Below are 11,866 nucleotides of genomic sequence, written 5' to 3' on the forward strand. Positions count from 1 at the left end.
AGGGAAAGAAATAATAGAAAAGATAGAAAAAATGTGGCTGCTCAGTTTGGGGCAGCTACAAAAAATTATTTATAATGAAAAAAATTATGTCAGTAGTGCAACCAAGGTAGAGAAACAGTACTCCCTCTTTTGGTTTAGATCCTCCAACTCCACAGTATGTTTAACTTGGTATTTCTTATTTCCACTCTTAAAATATTCTTTAGAAACAGTAAATGGGTCTTCAGGTTTTGCAGTTCAATTCATTTTTCTCTTTAGGCAAACCAAAATGTCACCAGTTCATAAGCACCTGTAGTTCCAGTACTTTGTTGTTTATTCAACACAAGGTAATACTACGACTTTTTTTTTTACTTTTTTTTTTTTTTTTTTTTTTTTTTTTTGAATACCAGGAAAGAAAGAGACAGTTACAGGTACCAATACAGTGATGTGGAACCTGCAGGAAGGCTAATTAAAGCAGTGTGGAAAAAGAAAACTACACCAAGATGGCATGACCTATACACTGGTAAGGAGAGCTATGCAAACATAGAGAATTTTAGTTATAATCACCATGGCCATAAATCAGCCAGTTTCTGGAATACTCTTATTGTAATGAATTTCCTCAATGTCTTGTGTTTGACAACAGTCAGAGATAACAAGTGATCAGCAAGAAGAAATATGATACCTGACATTTTAAGTGGCCTGTTAGTATTATTTATTCTGCTAAAAAATACAGTACTTCATCCACTAAGTGTTGAAAGGGGGAAGGAAAGAGCATCTTTCACTGTGTAAATTCATGACAAGTGTGCTATCCCGGGCATCCCTCATATGAATTTGGCTTCATATGAAGAAGCTGACTGCAGTTCATCACAGCACTAGGAAGAAACCTGGCAGAGAGGGCCTCGTGAGCACAGCAGACACAGGATTCACGTAACAGTCATTTGGACTACAGGTGACTGTGCTCTATGGAGAGTGGAGGTAGGACACAGTCAGACCATGTAACTGCATAGCTAATTCATTTACAGGAAAACCTGTGTTGCCAGAACTCAGGAGACACCCGTGGCAGCTGGAAGGCAACTAGAGGCATTTGGGAGGGTCACCACCCATATATGTAAGCACGTTTCATAGCAGGTAAAAGAGAAATCAGTGACTTACAGCAGTGATGACAATTTATGGGGTGTGTGATGGTGAGAGAGAACTTGTGTAGTGGATGATGGCCACATCCACAGAAAGGTAAGCTGAACTGACTCAGGTGAGTTCTGGCAGAGTTAATGACAGACCAGCAGTTGGCAGAACACCTGTAACAAGCTCCAGCTGCTGGAAGAAGGGAGTCAGGCATTGGCTGCTGAAGCATCACCTCTTGCACATGGGGACAGTGGGATGCGTTGGCAGTTGGTGGCAAAAAAAGAGGAAAGAAAAGAAACAATCATGGAAAAATGGAGGAAGTGAAAATGGAACAGAGGTTTGAATTTGGGTGCGGCAAACAAAATAAATGATACAAAGGAAGGCAGAAATGTTTGAGCCCTAGAGGAAGATATGTTAGAGCAGTAGTTTCAAAATAAGATTATGGTAGCTGCAGGGAAGGAGGGGAAAGTTACCAAGTACAGAACACAGTTCTGTAGAGGTGTGGGAAATGGGCAGTAGAAAAGAGACCAGGAATGAAGGAGGAACTAGAACAGGATGGAGAAACAGAAAAGATTCTGGAAAGATGAGAAGGAAAAAAAATGATCCATCCTTGTAAGGGCTTTTATTCTACACAAAGAAAAGCTGATGAAGTAGAATAAAGCATGTAAATTCAATGAATGAAACTAAAATATAGGGAAGAGAGAGGGATGGAGAATGGAATAAGGATAATGAAAAATGGAAATATTAATAAGTAGAAAAAATGGGAGACTTAGTAACCTGTATTTAGATAATGTGGGCTTTGTACAATTACTTTCTCAATTTCCCACAGTCTAAGAAAAGGAGATACAATGATGTATGGAGGAAATAGTGTTTCCTCACATTAGCTTGTCTTACATCTCAGGAAAAGGGGTTTCTCTTCTGAAAAAAAAATCCATCAAAACAATAAGTGTTTTCTTTTTTATTTCAGAAATAAGTACAGAGACTGTAATACCTGTAATGCTGTTCTGTCTGCTCTCCCCTTTCTCGCTTTCTCTTTTTCTCAGTTTTGAGTCTGTGCCTCAGGCATTTTAATTTTGACATCTTTCATTCCGCCCCCATATATCAAATTTAAAGTCAGTTTAACTCCTGGTTTTAAATGAAATATTTTATAAAATGTCATAGTTTTAGGCTTATGGGGGTTTGGCTCTCTTAATTAGTGCCTCAACTGTGTACTCAGTGGCACTGGCATAAATCTGCATTTTTCCATTGCACTTCTCAGCAATCCATTACACAGTCAAGACAAAATATATTTTACCAGTGAGGAGGAGATCACAGAGAGATTAAACTTTTTATCCAGACCCACAGAGTTTGTGAGCATGAAAGTAAACCACACTTTGGGCACTGTTTATTTGAATGCTCCAACTGTATGAAATACAAACATAAGAGGAAGAAATGCTCACGTGAGTTTGGCTGAAAACAAACTTATTTTGTACAGATACACAGTGTTTATAATGTATGGTGTCAGTATCTGAGATAAGGAATTACCTATAAAGATTAAAAAAGCAGCATTTTTTATTACTTACTAGAATTTACAGGCTCTTAATCTACACTTTAACCAGCTTTATTGTAAATACACTCATGTTAGAATGATGCATTTTTATTTTCTTGTTCCATGAATACATTCAATCCCACTTTTCATGCTGTAGTCTGTTATTCTTTTCCCTGAAAAATCGACCACTTTCTAAAGGGAAATGCAGTTCCTTGCTATAATGCAAAATGATAATTTCTTTTGTACTTGTGAAAATCCAGTGGTAAAATTACAAAAACATGCTGGAGAATTTTTCTGTTTGTGTAGCACTTCCATGTGGAAGATTCAAATTACCAGTCTGACTTCTAAATTCTTCAGTTTTTTAAGGTATATCAATATATCCACTTTAATGGGGGGATAAACCAACAGTGCTGTTCTGACCTGTCCAGTCTTTGCTGTTTATACACCATGAATCTACTTAAAAGTTGTGTTTGATTGCCTGAATCTATCGAGGATAGAAGTCACTTTTGATGCAACAGAGTAAGGAGGGAACATACATTTCTTGTTTTTATAAAACTGAATCTTGGACATGGATAACATCTTTTTTTACAAGGAACACAAACTTCTATTCCAGCCTTTCCACATGCACACCACCAGTGTGTTTCTACCTTATGGAAATGAGACTAAAACCCACACTCAGTACTAGACATAGGACTGAGAACACAACCCAAAATCCTGCCTGCTCTTGCAGTTCACTTCATCACTGAAGTATTGGGGAATGGAGCAGTTAAGGAAGTGCAGGTTCCTTTTATACTGAGGCTTTCTGGATCATGAATGGCAAGATGAAGTTATCCTGGCTAAGTAGGTAGTGATTTATTCACAGATGTGGAAGCTGGATATAATTTTAAGAGATCCTTTCATGAAGACAGTTAAATGGATAGTGTATGTGATACAAAAAAGGTCGACAAAGCTGAAGTTTGCAGTTTGGTGAAAAAAGTTGAAGGATGAAGACTTTTAAGTCAGACACATTCTAAAAAAGGCATTTATGCATTTATCTCCCATTGAAAAGAGTAAGAGGATTCAGACTTAAGTTTAGAAGTAATTAGGGCATAAAGTGATATAGTTGTCTATCTAGGAGAGTGGGGAGCACTGAACAGTGCCTAAGATATTAAGTTCCATTAGGAGAAATTTCTGACTGGGTTTTTTGCTGCATAGGCTCTTTTTCCATGGAAAATGTTGCACTGAAGTGTGGCAAACCTCAGTGTATCCTCACAGATGCACTGATGTGAAGGCATGGGATGAAGGTGGGATTTCATAAAGTTCTTCCAGGCATGAAGTGAGCAAAAAGTGGATTGAAGACACACTGCAATGAAAAAAAAAAAAGGAAGTAATAAATGGAGAAAGGAAGCAAAAAATTGTCTTATAGGGATGAAATGCTGCAGAGGATTAGTCTGCAGGGAAAGATTTTGTAGAGGTTTACATTTATGCTTTAACTGGGAGAATAAGAATCTGTGTATTGAGCCTCCTGCCCAGCTTTCCGAGAGGTTCAAGAGCTGCAGCGGTCACCAATGATCTAAATTCACTTCTGGGCTGAAGAGAGCCCAAGTTACAACCAGACTGCCACAACTGACCTACTTGGTACACTTGACAGTGTCTCAGTGGAGAGACCACGGAGTAGATGGGAGTACAGCCTGATATATCACTCTGTCACCAGTCTTTTCTGAACAAAATCAAATGTTTTGGACAGTACAAAACATACTGCAGACCCTTGGATGCTGCAGACCAGCAAATGTCACTATTCCCTGGACAGAAATCTACCTTCACCAGCTGGGTTTGGCTAAAATTCCAGAAAGCTCGACAGCAATGTTTCTTTAAGGGCTCCTTTCCTCTCTGAATTTTTCTTCCCCTCCAAATGATTGAACACATTCCAGCTATCAGTACTGAGTACTATTTCCTTGGCACTGAGGCTTCAGTGGGGTTGAACCAAGACCCTGCTGCACAGCTCCTGCTGTGAAAATCAAACCATAGGGCAACAATGTACATCAGTGGGCTGAGGACATAGAGGAAAGAGTCCTTTATGAGATGTTTTAGTTCAGAGACCTCATTTGTATTAATTCTTTACAGTGGACTCTTCTTCAGCCAAACAATCTCCCTCTCCTTACCTGTTTTACAAATGAGTTGTAGATTCAGCTTCTTTCTGTTCAGTGAGGTAAGGGATCATTTTACCAGCCTTGGCAGTGTGCTGTTCTTTCCCTGCACAACATCTGCTGCAGTTTTCATGGCTTGAATTGTTCCTGGACTTGTTTTAAAAGCCATGTTTCAGAAATGTCTTTGAGGATATGAATTATTAGTCATTGTTTTATCTTCTAGTGTGTTCTTCATTTATCTTCCTTATTTTCCTTTTAAAAATAAGACTAAAGAGGCTTTGGATTTTAAAGTTTATAGGTTTTAATTCAGGTTTAGGCTAAAGAGATCAAGAATGATAAAGTAATTCATAGCAATAGGATTTTAGTGCAGTTTCAGAAAGTAATTTATTTTTGTATGACAATAAACTGGGATTTAATCTCCTTCCAACTCATGCTTCTCCTTGCCATTGTAGTATTTGTGTACACACTTTTCATACACACATGAAAATTCTGACCTTTACTGTTCCAAAGCCTTTGCATTATTTGTGCTTCTTACCTCATTTTTCTATCACTGCATGTATGACAAGGTGTTTGATATTTAAACCACATTTTTTTCTGTAAAGTAACTAAAAAATCTGAGACTTGCTTTTTCAATTTTCTCACTTGATTCTGATTAATATGTTTAATTTTTTTCCAGAACACCTCACATCTTCATCTTGGACTCTGCATTTTACTCAGCAGCATCCTCAACGTTTACTCTGCCTATGACATCACCTGTGCCAAACTTCCAAAGGCTGTTTGGGACACACAGTTGCTAGTAGGACATTTTGAAGACAAAAGGTTTGTGCAAGTTTAACTTGGAGCATGAACTGGTCTGAAGAATAGTGACAGCAATTTTGTTACACTTCTGTGGCATTGAAGGAGTACTGCAAGGTACCCCATACAAACAAAACTGACAGAAAGGAAAAACTTAACATAACTCCCTTGGCCCTCCATCTGGGTGTGTCATTTCCTTTGGGTTGGAAGTTTTGCCCATCTTGTCTTTTAAGAGATAAAATCTTTGTCTGACTTGCTTCAAAACATGCCCTAGTTTCTTCAGGCAACTTATGGGAACCTGTCCATATTTAACTGAGTTAGTTATTTCATTTGTTTGCACTTTCCAAAATGGGCAAAAGTTTATTAAAGGAATAGGGGCAATTCCAGAACTCTGTCTCTGATAGTGAGAATATATTTTAGGTAGTATAAGAAAGTAATCTATAGTCTAGAATCATATCTCTAACTATTTAGACTGCTGGAGAATCCAGAAAAAAAACAAACCCAAACTTGTCTAATAACCTTTCTAGCTGTGTTTTCATTAAGTCTGAGGCAGCTCATAAGGAAGCTATGGCATGATTTATTTTAATCAGTTATTACGGAGGAGTCATTAAAAAAACAAAACAAAAACTCGGCAAAATCTTCCTTACATACTTTTTGCATTCCAAATCCACAAAAAGTTTAGATAAAATCTCATTTCATTACAACCAAAACAAACCTCCTGTACTAGACTGCTTTCATTTTTTTTCTGTAAGTGATGATGATTCCATACCTCTTCTGTCTACACTGGCTTTCCAGTTCAGTGTCTTTTGTGTCTGTTTCTTTATAATGTCACTAGGGTTAGTCAGGAATTTTATTGTCTCCTAAGGCTTGGTAAGAGCATTTGACAGACTGTGAACTAGAGATGGAGTAGGGAAAATGATTTAGCCATTTTTGTCATCTGAAGATGACTTTCAGGACTGCTTGCACATGTGATTATTCTTCCAGTTCAAATGTAAAAGAATCTGGATTTTGCCCTATGTATTGAACATATGCTGAAAGTTTTACCAACTTTATGGCCTGTTAGTTTCATTTGATATTATTGTTGAGCTAAAAAGTGTGTATTCAGGCACACACAGAATCTTCTTTAGAAATAACTCTTCTATCTTAAAAGAGAGGAACCATGGGACTACTGAATGATTTAGATAAAGAGTGTGTCCAGCTCTGCTCCTGTAAGTTACTGTCTCTAGGCATTGTGATATCAAATTCCATAGGACAAATGTTTTCATCTACGGCAACTGCTGTTTAACAACTGAAATGTGGCATTGGCTGTACCTGTTCTTGGCACTGACCAAGAACAAACAAGATGAAGATTCATCTTTGGTTCTTTCACTTATTTTTATTTACATATTGCCAGTGAGTGGAGGGAAGCATATAAAGAAAGGAGGAGGATAACACCAATTGCCATAACTGGTCAATTGTTAAATGTGTCCAACTCTGAATCAAGGGAGGACAGGAATCCATTACTGGAATATCCATGGTATGATGTATCATTTAGGTTGTCTGAGGATATATTGTTGATAAAACATCCCTGGCAGGATCATACTTTGCTCACAAAGACTCACAGAAAAATTGAAGCAAAACCTGCCAAAGTCACCTCTCGCTAAAAAGAAATATTTCAAACATATTCTAACAAATCCTGACTGTAAAATGTGCAAATTGGATTTCCAGTAATGAGACCCATCAGTAGGCACATTTTCTTGACATATTCTGTCTTGGAAATAGTGATTCAATTTTCCAAAAGTCCTTTAATTTGCTTAGAGAGGAAAGCATTTTCATTTTGCCCAGTCAGTTCTAATAATTTGCTAAATTCAAAATATGTGAAATTACTGAAGCTGGTTGTAGTGACCAGAAGGACCTCTAATCTTCTAATAATATTTTTCTTTTCCCCATGAATCATGTAGGCTTGTACAAGAAATTTTTCAGAACAGATAAAACACAAATCTTTGTTGACGTGCCAGTTGATTGTTTCTTCCACAGACAGAATTCTGGACATTTGCTAGAAATCCCCTTCAGAAAATTTGCTTTAGGAATCTCTGTTAGCTGCTGGGTTGTGTGGTTAGAAACTTGCATTTTCTCCTACAAGTAAAGTTCCTTAGGAATTCCCATACAGATGGGTATTGATCCTTCCTATCTTGGCAGTAACAAGCACGACGAGCTATATGAAGAGCAGTTGGGAAGGAAAACCAGTTTTCTACAGCTCTTGTATACTTTAAAGCCTTGAAGGGTTTCAAACAATAATCCTTTATCCCACAGTATATTCCCCGGGCGTTTTCTTTTGGGCACCAGATGTTGAGTTGCATGGACTTTGGAATGCCTCAGGAGAGCCACACATAAATAACTCCTGTGTGCACTGCATGTAGCATGTTCTAGTGGCACAGTCTTCTGTCCCATAAACACTTAGGAGATTGTCAAGGCAGTTGTGTGCTCAGCTAACTTTTCGGTTTGAAAACCAAGCTCATAAGTAGTGTGCCTCTAACAGGTATTTTCTATGTCTTTCCCAATTAATAACCTAGGTATTGTTAAATACCTTGGTTTTAAAAGAGGCTATCCCTTAAGTTGTCACATAATGTATTTATTCAATCAAATGTATTTTATGAAAAGAAGAGCTGTTTGTTTTTCTGCTCTACTTCTGGAGTTCCAGTAACTGTTATGCAGATACAAACACGTCTTTAAGTGGGTGCTTTTGCCATTTCTCTTCCCTGGCAGCATCACGCAAGGTTTCTGTCCAGAACACTGAATTGCAGTCACAGGGTGGCTGGCAGAAGCAGTCCAGTACCCATGAGGACAGATACTGTCCTTCAGTGGAAATATGGGTGTAGGTAGGTATGATTATCATAAAATAAAAAGGGACTGCACAGTTGCTCTCCAAATGTACTGTTTATCTCTTTTTATTTTACAGTGCAAGGGTTAAGACATTTTCTTGCAGCATACCACACTTAATTATGAATATTAATCCCTATTAGGAGCATTAGACTTCTTCAGGGATTCACCTAAGGACAACTGAAGTACATGGGATGAGTTGAAGACCAAGACTTTAAGAGTATTTTGAGATTCCAGGGAGAAGACAGTCAAGAGTGTAGTCAACAAAGGGCACTAAAGTTTCTTTATTTACTTATTTGTGTGTGTCTGTAGTAAAACTGCATTTGCCCCTAAACTCAAAGTAAAATACTTAAACAGGAAGTTTTTCCTATAGATTGTCGAACATTTGTATTCTGGATGCAGATGAAGTCTCACTGCTTTTGCTGAACTCTTGCTCGTGGAAACTGACACCCATTTGCAGAAGAATCAGCACACAGACTTTCAAGGTTACTAATGGGGAACTTCTGCACAGAACTGCATCATCTTCAACCAGGACTTCATTCCTTTGCTCCTAACACTCTTTACTTACCAAATTCTCCATTGAACTCCTGTGCTCCTCCAAAAAGAAAAAAAAAGGAAATGGGGTACAAGGCAGAAAGGTAGGGAGGGATACTGGCTACAAGGATAGGATAGTGCAGCTTTATGAATGATCTCAAAATTTTGGGTTTTGCTGAACACTTTCCAGTGGAGACTGACACAAGTGTGAATTTTGTCATCTTGTTTGACTGAACTTTTGAAATCAAGGTATTACTGGTTAAATTCCAACTTTCAGCATTTCAAATGATCCTGAGTAAGGAGCAGAGAGAGGGGCAGGAAAGAAGAGCCAGAAATCACCAGTCAAAATGGTACGTGTTTCATCTGTTTATTGATGGGCCTCCAGTCTTCTGATGGGTCAGTTAAGACTAAAACCATCTGTAGGCTTCTCTGTTCTGTCCCTTCTCACCCCAATCTCTACCTCTGTCAGATATTTCTGTAATGAGCTCTAGGCTAATTTCATTTTTAGAAAACAAACAGAAGGAGAATGGCACTACCTTCACCTGAGACAGTCTCTGTGTCATGATCTACACTGTAGATCTAGGGGGGAAAATAACTATTTTAAATAATAATATACTAAAGGAAGGAGGTTAAAGGAACTGACGCTTCTCCATTTTTCCTGGATATCTCTTGCTAGTTTCTGCTCTTTGACACACAGAGAATCCATATGTGCCTGTAATGTTCAAGATCTTTTGATGTAATTGATAGGTGCTGATGGGTGAAGTCCACAGCAAGCACTGTATATTGAGTCTGACTATTTCTACGCCAACATCAATAATTACCTGTGATCCATTACTAGCATTCTTATGCAAGTTGCTCTTGTTGTATCATTTAAAACAGAGCAGTACAGCACAGAGGAGCTGGACTCCCTGTCCTGAAGAATTCAGTCTAGAAACTTAATCCCAATGTCAAACAAGAGACAGAGTGTATGAAAAGATAAATTATTCAGTAATGAATCCTACACACTTATAATGCACAAGTTGTAATGAATCTCAGTTGCTCTTGTAATTTTGTAAAGTTGTTTACCTAATATGGTAGATGTGCCATATGGTACACTAAAGAGAGTGTTAGAATGAGGACGTGAAGATTTCGAGGTTTTTATTTCTAGTTTTGTAGGCATCTGTAAACTACATTCAAGCTGTCCTAGAATGTGAGCAGAGGAAGAATGCAGGCTGCTTTGCCCCTTTATGCTGACTGCTGCTGCCACTTGATAACATCCTCCATCTCTTCCTCCCTTGTTCCTCAGGCACTGTGGCCCAGCACAGAAGTGTACTCTGGCTAAATGCCATCAAAGAAAGTGTTTCAGCCACTCTGCACCTTTAGGCTGGTTTAGCTTAAGTCAAGCTTTTTCACCCTTAATAAATCATTTGAGCAGCTGATTAACTCTTCCGCTGGGTAGGGAATGTGACCAGGCTTCTATTCCAGAGAGTTCTTTGGTATGTTGCTTATAGAATTTCACCATAGCTAAAACTAGCAATGTGCTCAATGTGGCAGCAGCAAAGAGGTTGGGACTGCCCAGCTCGAAGCAGCATTCCTGTCTTGTAAGAAACTGGCAACACGACCTACAGTGATGTCTGTAAAATCACAGCTACTTTGCAGCACTGTAATTTGTCAAAAATTGATAAAATGGGAGTTAAAATTCATACAGATGAAAAAGGCAGCTTCTTACTCACCCTTGAGTTTCAAGTGATGGCTGAGAAAAGCATTTGAGTACAACAATAAAATATTAATATAAAACTTCTCAGAGGATGGAGGCAGTCCCGCAGAGTGATGCCATGGGGGTAAGCGAGCAGAGCCCTGGGAAAGGCTTAACATTGTAATTTTTAGTTATTGGCCAAAGTCTACTGCAGGTGAGAGGAGGACATAGAAACTAAAACAGTAATATCCCTCACCATGAACTGAATTTCTAGGATTTTTGATCTAAAGGTACACACACTATTATTTGGCGCCTGTGTGTTAAGAGCAAATACCTATCAGTTTTTATGTTTTCCCTGTGAATTTTAGGCAAACAGCTTCTCCCTTGTAGGTATGTTTGCATATTTGGGGGCAGGGTAAGATATGGACAGTACATCAGCACTGTTCCCATTGCTCCTGGGGTTGACTGTCAAGCAGATCAATTTAATTTATGTTAGAGTACTACAAGTTAAATGATCACCACAAATATGATGGGGGAGATGTTGACGCCCACATCTGGGCAACCCCAAGTGGAAAAAAACTTGGACGCATTTGAAGTGATCCCCTAACTCATGGCTCTTGTTCTTCCAGGTCTCCACCAGCCTCCAGACAGCAGCTTTCAGGCCAGTCAAGTTCCCAGAATCATAAACCAGCAGGTGCTGAGCCCATCCCACTACAACAGAGTTCCAGCCTCTAATGCCGCCCATTCCCAAAACATAAGAGCAAAGCTTATTTTAAAATACTGATATAAGAGGTGCTATTTTAAGCTTCCTACCCGTTAAAACTTGAAAGTTAAGTTAAATCAGGCATTGGAATAGGCTGCCCAGAGAGGTGGTGGAGTCACCAGCCCGGAGGTGTCTGAGAGGCATCTGGGTCTGGGTGATGTAATTTAGTGGTTTAGGGGTTACAGTGGTAGTGCAGTTGGACTTGATCTTAAAGGTCTCTTCCAGCCTTGATGATTCTATGATTCTATTCTGTGAAAGATAAATCGTACCATCTGATAATATTGTTCCTATTACATTTGGTAATATTGTTTCAGTAATTCAGTTTTCTGGGGAAACAGCGCCTGGCAGAAGAGCGCATTTATTAAAAGGCAGGTTGTATTTTTACGTTATTTACTTCCTTTATGATGGTTGCACAACAAGGTCAAATTGCAGCTGCCTCCTGTAAATGATCATGTCCACCTGCAACCAGCGCCCGGCCAAGCTCCGCG

At 38.7% G+C, this 11,866-nt stretch overlaps 1 long non-coding RNA gene across 2 annotated transcripts in view; it reads left to right on the forward strand.

The window, feature by feature from the left end:
- The window catches only part of LOC108446799, a 12,591-nt gene extending 868 nt beyond the window's left edge, over positions 1-11,723 (forward strand). The window contains exons 2-4 of one of the 2 annotated variants that reach the window (XR_001862106.1): positions 387-499; positions 5,429-9,290; positions 11,245-11,723. This is a non-coding gene — a long non-coding RNA (uncharacterized LOC108446799). Of the gene's footprint in view, positions 1-386; positions 500-5,428 lie in introns of both variants that reach the window. The other variant, XR_001862102.1, reaches the window with a different exon arrangement.
- The last annotated feature ends 143 nt before the right edge of the window (positions 11,724-11,866 follow it).

The sequence above is a fragment of the Corvus brachyrhynchos genome, unplaced genomic scaffold, assembly GCF_000691975.1.
Source record: "Corvus brachyrhynchos isolate BGI_N302 unplaced genomic scaffold, ASM69197v1 scaffold10, whole genome shotgun sequence".
Lineage (NCBI taxonomy): Eukaryota > Metazoa > Chordata > Aves > Passeriformes > Corvidae > Corvus > Corvus brachyrhynchos.